Genomic DNA, 6,921 nt, shown 5'->3' with positions numbered 1-6,921 from the left:
TAGAAAATTCCCCTGCTCCATATTTTAGATGTAACCTTATAATAATTTAGTTGTAAATGCAAATATCTAAGGCCAGACAATGTTCACTCACTGTTGATCAGGAGTAGCTGAGCAAGGAGTCCTCCAGTTTTGGTGCTTTCCTATTAGCTGATCTTCTTAATCCACTCTTCTCTCTGCCCTTTGGTGTGGAGTTAACTAACTTCAGACTTTCTTAAATTCCTTAAACACAGCTTTGGATGGTCAGGTTCAGAGCTCATGTGAGGAGCCAGGGCATTTTTGCTGTGGCTAGTGGATGCGAGCCTGAGTGCATCTCAGTGAACATAAATAAAAAGTCAGTCTGAGGGAAGCTGGGTCAGCGTAATGCACTCCTGGGAGGAAGAAAGGCGGAAGAAGGTGTAAAATACACCAACTCAGACTCCCTCCAGAATTGCAGAACACAGATTCACATCTGAATTTGGCTCCCATTGCCTGACTCAGAAAAGTGAACTCTTTCCAAGTCTGGAGACATCGGTACATTCTGTGCAAAATCCTTAAAGGGATACTGTTAAATTTGTCTGGCTCACAAATTAACTTAGCCTGACGTATCTTGGGTTTTACTCTGGAGGCACAGCTCTGTTCAAAGAATCTCCACACAGCAGAAATGAGGAGAAGAGAACGTGCTGCTCATGACCTGCCACTGCAGCATGTGGCCTGCAGCTTTGGTGCCATAGATACTTACGCTGGGATTGCATGGATCTTTTGTTTTTCAGATGGAAGAGGAAGGAGAACGAGATAGTATGTTATAGCACAAATACATTGCAGATAAGCTTCAAAGATCCTTACAGCAAGACATTGTGTGGGAAGTGCATGCCAAAATAGGGGCTGGTTGGCTTGCAGATGTGCCACTGCTATATAAGCTGCAAGAAGAAAACATGTATGACAGGACTCTCTTCTACCATCTTTGTAAAAGGAACTAATTTGACAAATCAAAAGATGAAGAGAAAGTCTAGTGCTTCCAATTGGCTTGAGATCTTAAATTCAGGATCAGATTTGGAATCATAGAATAATTTGAGTTGGAAGGGACCATTAAAGGTCATCTAGTCCAACTCCCCTGCAATGAACAGGGACACCTACAGCTAGAGCAGGAGCTACAGTGGCTCAGAGACCCATCCAGCTTGACCTCAAGTGTCTCCAGGGATGAGGCATCCACTGCCTCTCTGGGCAACTGTTAGAGTGCTTCACCACTCTTACTGTAAAAAACTTTTTCTTTGCATCTAGTCTGAATCTTCCCTCTTTTAGTTTGAAACCATTTCCCCTTGCCTTGTCAAAACAGACCCTGCTAAAGAGTCTGTCCCCTTCCTTCTTACAGCCCTCCTTAAGGTACTGATAGGCCACTGTTGGGTCTCAGAATCACAGAATCACAGATACTCAGAATGGCCCAGGAAGGGACCTCAAGAATCACAAATCTTCAACCCCCCCACCTCCCCTGCCACAGGCAGGGCCACCAACCTCCACATTTAATACTAGACCAGGCTGCCCAGGGCCTGAGAGCATCTTCTCTAGGCTGAACAGCCCCAGCTCTCTCAGCCTATCCTCATAGGAGAGGTGTTCCATCCCTTGGATCATTTCTGCGGCCCTCCTCTGGGCACACTCCAGCAGGTCTATGTTTATGTACTGAAGACTCCACATCTGGACGCAGTACTCCAGGTGAGGTCTCACCAGTGCAGAGCAGAGGGGCATGATTACCCCCCTTGCCCTGCTGGCCACACTTCTTTTGATATAGCCCAGGATATGGTTGGCTTTCTGGGCTGTGAAGGCACATTTCTGGTTCATGTCCAGCTTCCCATCCACAAGTACCCCCAAGTCCTTTTCAGCAGGGCTGTGTTCCATCCTTACATCCCCCAGCCTGTACTGATAGCAGGGGTTGCCATGACCCAGGTGCAAGAACTTGCACTTGGATTTATTGAACCTCATGAGATTCACCTGGGACCATTGCTCAAGCCTGTCTGAGTCTCTCTGGATGACATACCATCCCTCTGGTGTGTCAGCCGCACCACACTGCTTGGTGTCATCTGCAAACTTGCTGAGAGTGCACTCAGTCCCACTGTTGATGTCATTGATGAAGAAGTTAAAGACCACTGGTCCAATTACTGAACCACGAGGGACATCATTCTTCACTGATCTCCATCCAGACATTGAGCCACTGACAACCATTCTCTGGGTATGATTTAAAAAAGATTAAAAGATGTTCTGCAGCAAGGCCTGCTAGCCCTGCGGAGGGTTTAATAATGTCCTCTCTCCACAACGTACATTTTTGTTTAGTGACTTGGGCTGGGGGAGAGAGGGATAAACTGCTTTGCTGTTCTCTCTCAGTCAGTGATAGCAGTTACAACGCATTGGCACTAGCCAGCAACTAAGTACCCACACAGCTACTCCTCACAAAGGTTTAGTTCCTCATCTATCTGCAGAGTGCTGGGTGGCAAACAAATGGTGGCTTTCTCTAAGGAAACCCCCTGCCACCATTCTTCAGATCTGCCCTGGAAAGGAACTGATGACCTTCAGAAACTGCTGCCTCTTTCTCTTTCATGAGCTTTCTAAAAAGTGATAGCATAAATTGTGTCTGGTGTGATTCACATGCCAATATATAGTGGTGACTAACACCGAAGACTTGAGGAGAACACAGGTCACAATTCGGTCAGAGGGTGTGGAAGCACTGGTAGTGGTTCAGAACTCCCAGTTTTTATGTATCCAAGAAAGTCTGGGGAAAATACAGTAGTTTCTCTTCTACCACCAAATTTTGGCTTTACAATGGAAAGGTTGCAAGATTCAAAGACCACAAAACTGGAGACTTGCAATTTTTAAAGAACTTCTGATTCTGGTGATCAAAGCAGTGAGGAAATTTAGTTGTTTCATTTTAATTCTAAGTTCTGAACTCAGGGAGAATATCTGCAGTGCCATCCCTTTTCCTCATGTTCCCCTCTGTCCCTGTTTCCCAACAGCAAAGAGATTTTCTGGAGGGGTATTTACTTCTTGAAAAATTATTGGGTTTTACTATAGAAGTAACCTTTTTAATTTTTCAGGTTTTGTTTTACTAGAATCATAGAATGGTTTGGGTTGGAAATCACATAGTTAAAACCCCCTTCCATGGGCTGCCCAGGGCCCCATCCAACTTGGCCTTGAACGCCTCCAAGTACGGAGCATCCACAACTTCTCTGGGAAATCTGTCTCACTACCCTGTGAGTAAAAAAATTCCTCCTCATATCTAATTTAAATCTTCACATCCCTCCCCCCACTTTAGTTTAAATCTGTTCCCTTGCCCTATCACTATCAGACCACGTAAAAAGTCACTGTTTATGAGATCCCTTCAAGTACTGGAAGTCTGCAATATGATCTCCTCGGAGATTCCTCTCATCCAAGCTAAGGAAGCCCAAATCCCTCAAACTTTCTTCATAGGAGTGGTGCTTCAGCCCTCTGATCGTCTTGGTGGCTCTCCTCTGGACCTGCTCCAACAGCTTTACATCCCTCCTGTGTTGGAGACCCCAGACCTAGATGCAGTACTCCAGATTGGGCCTCACATGGGCAGAGTAGAGGGGGACAATCACCTCCCTCATTCTACTGGCCACCTCTCTTTTGATACAGCCCAGAGTACTGCTGACCTTCTGGGCTGTAAGAGCACACTGCTAGCTCTTGTCCAAGTCTTCATCCATTGGGTAACCCCATGTCCTTCTCCTCAGGGATGCTCTCAATGAGTTCTTCTCTCAGCTTGCACACATATCTGGGATTGCTTCCACCCAAGTGCAACATTTAGCCCTGTTGAACCTCATTAGGTTCATATAGGCCCACTCTTCAAGCCTTTCCAGGTACCTTTGAATGGCATCCCTCCCTTTTGTTGTGTCAGCTGCACCACTCAGCTTGGTGTCATCTGCAAACTTGTTGAGGGTGCACTCACTCCCACTATCCAGCAGGATCTCATTTTGTTTTCCTTTAATTTATTACTATCTATGCTCAAATTACAGTTTATTTGTTATCAAGTTCATCATGGACTTGAAGTTAAAAAGTATGATTAGTTCATAAAAAGTCTTCTTCAGAAATTGACTTACTGTGGGAGCCCTGCGATCAGTGCTACTGACACCAAGGAGGGCAGGAGGAAAAGCAGAAAGACAACTGCATTTTTGCCCAGCAAGGTTACAAGGTAGAAATACAGCAAGAAGGCAAGCAGCGTCAGCAGCCTAAGTCAGCATGAAGTGTCTGTGAGAGAGAGCAGCAGCCCCAGCACAGCTGTGTCCCATAGACCACATTTGTAATGACTCGGCACAGCACATGCCAGAAAGCCTGCCTACCCCCGCAACCATTGGAGTTGTGAGTGGATGCTTTAGGCCGAATTAATCCCTGGTGGAAGCTTAGAAAAAGCCAGGGGAGCTAGAGGCTAAAAAAAAAAAAAAATGCAGCTCTTTATTAACATCATAGCTTGGAAGCCAGTTTTTTTTACATCAAGAAGCGATAAGCAACCAAAATGATGTTGCAGAAGAAGAGGACTTCTCTTTCTAAGAACTTCTGACTCCAGCATTACTCATCCTTATTTCCTGCTGTCCCTTCTATTCACTCAAGTGGCTGGTAGGAATCCAAAGCCTGTTAATTATCCCTTGCTAAAGAAACAGACTAAATATCTCTCCGCGATTTGATCAGCTTCATGGACATGGGCCAAGAGATTAGCAGTAGAACGTGCAAGAAAAGGATCAGCCTGAGGTCTGCTGCAAGACCACACTTCAAGCAGGGGAAAGTTTTTCATATGTAGGAATTGCATCTGAAAACTGTGCTCTGTAACGTGATAGAGTGGGTAACATCTGCCAGGGTTTGCAAGATGTTAAATACACAAACATATGTTTGGGCAGCCTCATGCAGACTTTTGTAGCCCATAAAGAAGACACCTAAGGGGGTATGCTTTCAAGGGCTGAGGTCGGCATTTTTGGTTGGGGGTGATTAATTTTGGTTGGGAAGTGAGCAGTAATGGTGGTGTAAACTGGGAAAAATAAACTTCAATAAAAGTCTCTGCAAAAGCAGGCATTCCCAGAAAACATTTAGACCAAAGCCAATTTTCCTTAGAAAATGTGCTAAAAGAAAGCTATCAGACCAAACACTGACTTAACTCAGCTTTTTGCTTGCTGCCAGGCACTTCGAGGTGCAAATACGCAGTTTTCCAGCTAGAGCTGAAGTGCAGGTGCAGGTCTGACGGCAACTCAGTGAAAGCAATATGTAAAGCAGGTATCAGTGTGCAAACTGGGACTGCATAAAGACAATTGTTTGTGCTCTTTTCAAACATTATGCACAACTCAATTCAATCTGTGTCATGCCTGACCACATAGAGTTAAATCAAAACAAGCTGTTAGGCCAAGCAAAGAGGAAATTAAACAATGGCAAAGATAAGTTCAGGCTGAAAAATATCAAGAGGTTTTGAGGAAACAATAGGGATGTTATTAATTGTAAAATAGCCAGTAGGCTCCAGGCAGGTTGGCAGCATTCGCTTTTCCAAGCCTGGGGTCAGAATCAAAGAGGACACTAAATCATCAAAGCAACCAGGGTTGAGAAAAGCAGAAGAACTATATGCATTGCTGAGGATTATGAAGAGCATGTCAGTGAATGTTGGCATCTGGAAAAAACACCCAGACGGAGACCTGCAGACCACACTGCAGCTCAGCAATCTGCTCCAAGCCCAGAGATGGAGGTAAAGGGCTGAAGAGCAGCTGGTGCCTGCAGGGAAGTTCTCTGGAGGTTTTCAAGACAGCAGCATCCCTGGAGGTGTTCAAGAAACACAGAGATGTGGCACTGAGGGACATGATGGTTGGTGGGCGTGGTGGTGTGGGTTGATGGTTGGACTCGATGATCTTAGTTGTCTTTTCCAATTTAACGATGCTATGATTCTATGAAATTCTTGCATCACATTACTCCAGGACAGGGAAAGCTGTGGTGCTGATAGCTGTTTAGTAATAGTCTTATTATCTGTGATTTACTAAGTAAATATCAATATAGGCTTCCATGACAAATCTTGAGTCTTCATGAAGAATACTTTTACCCAGCCGGGCTGAAGTCATTCAAAATATTGGTCAGAGAAAGACAATGTGCTCACACAAATAATGGAGCATGGCATAAGGAAGAGAGTGAGGGAAAGGGCACAACCTTGTCTCGTGCTGAGCATGGCTAAGGTGGGGCAGCCCGGCACATCGGGCAGTTCTGTCCAAGTTCTGTTCTACAGGGACTCTCCCAGGTGCTGCTTCCAGCCCCAAAGCTTGCACAGTCTATGTCACCTTAAATACCACCAGTGTGGGCTGCAGCCCACTCTGCTCACCACACTCAACTAGTGGGGCAGAGACAGTGTCATGGTGTCTGTCCAAGCAGGATCACGTGTGCTCCTCCAGGGACCTGCTCCTGGGAGAGGAGCTGGCATCTGTGAGGCACATGGGCAGCCGCAGTGCAGGAGTGTCTTGCCCCAAATCTGGGACAGGTGCAGTGCCCTTGGGATGAGCCTTCTCCTCTCAGAGAGCACAGACAGCTGGCTCTGCAACACTTCCAGTTGCTGTTAAACCAACAGTGGGAGCAAACAGTACTTTCTGGCATTGAGTTAAGGATTCAGGTGCCCATGTGTGATGGGTTTGGTGTGTGCCAATTCTTTCAGCTCCTTGGATATGGGTGCAAAATACCATTATCTGGGGCTACACCAATTTTTTTTAGCTAATTACATAGCTAGTTGTAACAGTTACTTAAATTATTACTCCTACAGTCAGTTTAAATAATAACTGTAACTCAGTTGTGTGCAGTTTTATTTTCTTATCTGGTGATTGCCAACAATATGAATGAATGTCTGTATTGAGTCATCTAGACAAGAAGAGGTACAAAATAGAAACGAAATGGAAAAATTTTGGAAAGACAAGGGGTAATGGCTTTGGG

The sequence above is a fragment of the Gallus gallus genome, chromosome 2 (genome assembly GCF_016699485.2).
Source record: "Gallus gallus isolate bGalGal1 chromosome 2, bGalGal1.mat.broiler.GRCg7b, whole genome shotgun sequence".
Lineage (NCBI taxonomy): Eukaryota > Metazoa > Chordata > Aves > Galliformes > Phasianidae > Gallus > Gallus gallus.
Note: the sequence above shows the minus strand (reverse complement) of the source record.